General features: G+C 37.6%; 1 long non-coding RNA gene across 1 annotated transcript; it reads right to left on the minus strand.

The window, feature by feature from the left end:
• Positions 1-2,281: 2,281 nt before the first annotated feature.
• On the minus strand, positions 2,282-4,160 carry LOC127503642 (uncharacterized). Its single transcript, XR_007927155.1, has 3 exons — positions 4,035-4,160; positions 3,407-3,573; positions 2,282-2,995 (listed from the first exon to the last, which is right to left on the minus strand). It is a non-coding gene; the product is annotated as an uncharacterized LOC127503642 (long non-coding RNA).
• Positions 4,161-7,265: the final 3,105 nt, after the last annotated feature.

A 7,265-nucleotide genomic window follows, 5' to 3' on the forward strand; every position in this document is an offset into this window, starting at 1 on the left:
ACACCCCTACACACACACACACACACACACACACACACACACACACACACACACACACACACACACACACACACACACCCCTACACACACACACACACACCCCTACACACACACACACACACACACCCCTACACACACACACACACACACACCCCTACACACACACACACACACCCCTACACACACACACACACACCCCTACACACACACACACACACACACCCCTACACACACACACACACACACACACACACACACACACACACACACACACACACACACACACACACACACACACACACACACACACACACACACACCCCTACACACACACACACACACACACACACACACCCCTACACACACACACACACACACACACACACACCCCTACACACACACACACCCCTACACACACACACACCCCTACACACACACACCCCTACACACACACACACACCTACACACACACACCCCTACACACACACACACACCTACACACACACACCCCTACACACACACACACACACACCCCTACACACACCCACACACACACCCCTACACACACCCACACACACACCCCTACACACACACACACACACACCCCTACACACACACACACACACCACTACACACACACACACACACCCCTACCCCTCTGCTGATCAAGATGACAGTACTGATGGGTTTTGGCTGTAAAAATCCCGATCGGAGCATCTTTAGTGTTTCACCACTGACAATATAAACGTGTCAAAGTCAGTCAGATGATCTTCATGTTCATGTGGAAATTATTTATTATTCAGAAAGTGCAGCAACTACAAGAACAATGATGTGAATCTGTTTACTGAACAATAGAGATCTGCTGTGAAGATTTGAGGAATTCTGCAGATGATTTATTTCTATTTCTACACCTGTTTCTCTATTATTTCTCTATTGATCGTTCTAGGTTTGTTGTGTGTTATTGAATCTCTTCTGTCAGCAGAACATTATCATGAATATGAGTCCATAGTTTCCATTACAGCAGAACTATACATGTTCAAACTGTCTTCATTGTTTCACATGATCTTTCAGACATTATTCTGTTCACACTCGTCTGATATCAATCTGTTTTCATGATCGTGTCCTTTTTTAAAATCTTGTCATATTTAATGATCTCATGAATGTGATTCTAGACTGATCCTGTAATATAATGTGATCCAGATGAGCTTCATATGTGACACATGATGATCCTCATTCAGCTTCAGATCAGATCTCTGATTTCTCTTCACTGTCTCTGAATCTGAAACTAAAGGCCTTTGAGTTTCACCTCAAATCTACTTCTGACATCTAGTGGACAAAGATGGAAACTGCACTGAATATTCTGTGTGTTATTATAGATATTTAATGTAATTTTATATTTAATGTATTATAGATATTTAATGTAAACTGCAGTGTTCAGTAAGTATTGATCTGTTGTTGTTCTGATCAGCTTCAGTTCTCATTAAAGTCTCTAATGAGCTGCTGATGTCAATCAGTGTTCATAAATCAGAGATGATTAAATGAGCAGCTGATGGACTTTATCAGAGTTAATTATTATGAAACATCATCAGATGAATCCAGAAAGAGTCTCTGGAAGAACATCAATTATTCACTTCATTCCCTGTTTTTCTCTTTCTTAGAGGATAGGAGAGGAATCTAAAGAGATACTGGTTCTCATATAGAAAATTGCTGAAACCTTCATCTTTGTGTTTGACTTCAATAAAGATTCACATAATTAGAAAAACTGTCTAATATTTTCTATTAAACTCTTGTTACTTTATTAAAATATTAAAGTAGATGCATCTGCGCTCCTTGATAAACGGAAAACTGTAAATGTTTATTATTGATGTTCCTGTTCAAAACTTCATTTATATTCATCTCCTGTAGAGGGAGACACATCACTTTATTAGAGCAATATTATTCTTAATTGATATATTTAAAGTGTTCATTAATTTTAGACATGTTTGAATTTCTTCATGTACAAGCAACATACAAATATCATGTTAAATAGTATTTTATTTCAACAGATTTTATGTTTTTACAATCATTTGAGGCCAGTATAAGCTTTTGAGTCAGTAAATCTCATGTAACTAACAACAGAAACATGCTTCATGTGATTCTTTCATCTCTCTTTAGATGTCTGTGGATATTAGAGAATGTTACATGTAGATGAAAATGTAAAATAAGAAAACCAAATTAAATAAAGATATGTTCAGTGACCAAAAGCTTAAATGTTGAAATGAATCAAGCACAGACAAAGATATGATTTTTCATAATAACTCTTTAATAATCATATTTACAGTGCAGTAGTGTAATACAACCAAATGATTATTTACAAAATATATACAAAAAACAACAGAACACAGAAAAGAGGGACGGAGATCGTCTTCTTGTAAGAAAATAAAATATGTTGTGGGGAAAATAAACAGTCTCTGCCGTTGCTCTAACTAAACTATTTGTTTTATTTTATAATAGTACTAAAATAACACTGCATGAAATATATTAAGCTATTAATGGATATTGCATAAATTTAATAGGATGAAAAAAGATGATTTAATAAATGTTATATTTCTCTATTTAAAGAGAAATATATAATCTAGGAAATATGTCACAATATACAGGAATATAAACATAAATAATACATCAAATGTATGAGGCAGTGCAAAACACATATTTTGTAAAACACAAAAAGTCTCTGTATGACGAAGATGCAGATCAAATGTCGTCAGTAAAGAGAGCAGGAATAAACCCAGTTATCAGACACTGATCTGAGGAAGAACACGTTCATTAGTCTGTCTGTTTGTGATCAGATGAGTCTGAAAAACAGTCCAGGATCTGAACAGACTACTGATGATGATGATGATGATGTTCAGGTCTTCAGCAGCTGAACTCTGAACTCTGTACTGTTCTTCAGAACATCCTGAAGGGTTTTGATTATCAGAATGAATCTTTACAGGCTCGTCTGGATCACCTGAAACTAGAAATCACACGTATATAGAGAGGCTGTTCACTGCAGAACCAGTGGGTGGAGCTAGAGCGGCCGGCCACACCCTAATCCTGCCCATTACCCAATCACTAAACATAACTCCACCCATCACTAAACATAACCCCACCCCTTAGATCAAAAGAGCTGGAGCTGGACGTCATTCTGCGCAACACTTGAATATATATATCAGATGAACCTCTCATACAATTTTAACTGAGAAGTTTATCAATCAATAACCGTTCTGTCATTTCCACACACATCTGTAAATGTTTCATTCATCTGTGACTGCAGAAAGTCTGATGAATCTGTTGAATGTGACACTTTATGACAGTCTTAAGAAAACAACAGTAAATCTAGCAAGATTAAAGAAAGAATAAAGTTCCATAATGATCAAACACTCACATTGTGGGTTTATTCTGTTCATACTGCCACATCTCTGAAGTCTCTGTCTTCTTCTCTTTTTTGATTCACTGGTTTGTGTCTCCATTTTTCTCTCTGTCTTCTTGTTTTCTGCTGCTCTGTGATTTCTGAGGCTCCAGCAGTTTTTTCTTTCTCCACTACATTTGTTCCTGTTCAATCACACACAGAGTTTTAGTTATCACAGTCACTGCAATTTCAGATAAAGTCAAATCAAAGTCCTGATCAAGCAGCTGTGCGATTAGATTTGCTGTTAAAAATGTAATAAATCTTTATAATAAATCTTAATAAGGCTCATAACATACAGTATGTGACATTGATTTCCTAATATTCACTGTTTGTATCTTGACTGATATTTATTATCTACTCTCGTTTCACTGCAGCTGATCGTCTGAACGTCTGTTTGTCTTCATGTGTTTCTTCCGAATTTAAACCATAGAACAAGGAATATAGAGACAAACGATGATCACATTAGATCACAATATTACAGCTATTAAATCATTTCTGAAGAAACTACAAATAATCCAGTCATTCATATGAAAATGTTTGGTGATAAATCTCTTCAGTAAATTAAGCTATAATGAAATCATGTATTTATAAACATGTTTCTCACCTTTGAGAAGAGAGATGTGGGAAAATCCGTTCCAGAGAACCTGAATATGTATAATGAAGAAGTCCTGCAGAAATAAAGGTCCACAGTGAGAATCCTGGTGTCCGTCAGCAGCTGCAGAGATTTCTGTCTACAGCCAAACTCTGCTTTACACCTGCTTTTATACTTTTATACCTGGAGTTGTCATGTTTCTCCTCCCCTTTCCATCTTGTAACTGGTTAGGCTGGTTTGGTTGGATCAGCTCTGACGCAGTGTTTCACTACTGAGAGTCATCTTCCTATCCTCAATTTTTAGGCTTCAGGATTGTTTTTAACCAAACTTTGTATGGAGATGATTCTCAACTATGTTATGAAAGATATAGTGGAATTAATTGATATACCATTTTACTTTATGCAATATGTGGGTAAAATAGCCATACATGGATTTTCCCGTTCAATACAATACACTGTATCTAATTTGCATATTAATGTGTTCTTGGAGCAACATGCAATGAAAAAAGAAGTGTAATAATGGGAGCAATAATTGGCAACATTTTCATGATAATATATAATAATTAATAGGAATATTGATATATAATTTCTTTCCCTATTCACTTGTTGCATCTCCTAAAATGCCTGATAAACATGATTTAAGTCCTGGTGTCCTCTACAGAGGTCATGTATGAAATCAATGTCCTGTTTCGTAACAGAATCATATTTCCATAAGAGTGCTAATTTTCATTTTCAATCATATTTAAAGAACAAGAAGTTGTTGTTGTCATGGTGAAACCTCTAAAAATTTGTTATCTCTGCAAACCCTGAATGTACTCTTTACAGGACATCCAAAAACTGTGCCATGTATGATGTCAGAGAAAATCACTAAAATATAATGTCCACTACAGAGGACAAAAGTCCATTTCTGGGTCCCAGGAGAATATCACAAAAAACAAGTTGTACTTCCTCCTTTCATTCCGGACGGCAGAGTGTTTAGTGGGACTGGTGTTTTTGCCAAGTATAAATGTCAATGTGACATGACGCTCAGACAGACAGCCTAAAGTCATGTCATTACATTAGAGTTTAAGTTAATTTTCTTTTAGATATTATTGAGAATTATTGAGCAGCCAGAATGACTATTTTGCTATTTATATCATTGCCAGTAAAATGATCATGTTTTGGTGTTTTGTACTCTGAGATTGACAGTTTTCATGATATCATCGATCTGAAGCTGTGGATCCACACCCTCTTGATAAGTTTAAAATACTTTTTGCAGAAAGAACTTCCTTCAACTCAAAGGACTAACCTGTTTTTCAATGTGTTAGTGTAACTCTGTATTATTGCACTGTATATTATATTAGCAGTCAACACTAAAACCAATGAAACATAAAAATACCATAAACCTGAAGGCAGATGAGTGCTAATATAGAGGGGGGAAAGTGCATTCATATTTTTGAGCAATAAATCCTAGATTGAACTTATACTTTAATAACTCTATTAAGTTCAGCAGTTCTATTTAGATTATAAGCTGTCAGAAGAGACCAAACATGATGTAGTTACATGTTAGAAACACACAGATAGCACGTAAAGCACATCATGTTGTCACAGTTCCCTTCGTTCATTGATGGCTCATGTACCCGTGGGTGGGGGACTCATGGGCGGGGTTTCAGTGTCGCCATGGCCTGCTAAGGCTCCAGTCCTGCCATGGCCGCCCACAGCTCCTGACCCGCCATGGCCGCCCACAGCTCCTGACCCAACATGGCCGCCCACAGCTCCTGACCCAACATGGCCGCTCACAGCTCCTGACCCAACATGGCCGCCCACGGCTCCTGACCCAACATGGCCGCCCACGGCTCCTGACCCGCCATGGCTGCCTGAACTCCTAGACCCGCCCTGGAGACCTCCGTTCCCGTCCGCTCCTCTCCCTGCAGCTGTGTGAGGTCTCCAGGGCGCCCACTCCCCCTCCCCGGTTGTTCCATCAACAGCGCAAGGCCGCACCTACCGGGAGGGGGAGGTACTGTCACAGTTCCCTTCGTTCCCGGACTCCATTTCCCATGATCCTCCTGTTTCATCACCTGCACTCACTTCCTCGTCATCTCCCCATCAGCACTCATCACCTGCACCTGGACCTGATCATCTGCACACCCTTTATATTGGACTCACTCCCTGCACTCCTTGTCTGTTCTTAATGTTATTCTAGGTGTGTTTGGTTGTGTTTATCTCCTTCGTTTAATAAATACCTTTCTATTGTGGATTTCTGTGAATGCCTCATCTCTACTTCAACCCACACGTAACACATGTGTGCTGTGAAGTAAATGACACAGATGTGTGTGAGAGGAGTAAGAGATCAACTGATCTCTTATTGATCAATCCTGTGCTCTAATATTCTCTCAGAGTGAATCTATGGAGGAAAACTCTACAGAAGCTCCATTCAGGATCTTTACAGCCAAAACCAATCACTGATTTATTGTCATCTTGATCAGATCAGCTCTATAAAGAAAAGCAGCAGTTATTAAAATAATAATACACCTGTGATGTAATGTGTTCAGAAGGGTTTTGGGACAGATGTGAGAATGTTACGGGTTACAAAAAGGAAAGAAGTCTGAAGAATATGAACAAATCTGTTCAGTGTGAACACTGTGAAAGTTTGGTGCTTAAACCAGACACACTAAAATAAAGATGAACAAATGAACAGAGAAGCACAATTAGGATCATTAAACAAGGAGACAAAAAGAGAAAATACTGCACAGACTACATATATTTTATGGTAACACTTTACAATAAGGATCATTAGTTAATATATTAACTAACATGAACTAAGCATGAGCAATACATTTATTACTGTAATTACTCATCTTCGTTAAGGTTAGTAAATGAAAATACAGTTGTTCATTGTTTGTTCATGTTAGTTCACAGTGCATTAACAAGATTTTAATCATGTATTAATAAATGTTGAAATTAACATTAACAAAGATTAATAAATGCTGTATAAGTGGAGTTCATTATTAGTTCATGTTAAATAATGTAGTTAACTAATGCTAACTAATAAACCTTATTGTAAAGTGTTACCTATTTTATATATCAAGTTAAGGTGATTTTGTAAGATGCCTTGAGTGTACAATGACTGAAATAATGACAGCCTGATAAATCAGCTGATATTTGTCTGATAACCATCTGTACAAATGTCAGTCATACCATCATTAAATCAGCATTCCACTCCAGATTCCGTTCAGGATCCACACAGGTAACACGACACACCCAC

The sequence above is a fragment of the Ctenopharyngodon idella genome, chromosome 21 (assembly GCF_019924925.1).
Source record: "Ctenopharyngodon idella isolate HZGC_01 chromosome 21, HZGC01, whole genome shotgun sequence".
Lineage (NCBI taxonomy): Eukaryota > Metazoa > Chordata > Actinopteri > Cypriniformes > Xenocyprididae > Ctenopharyngodon > Ctenopharyngodon idella.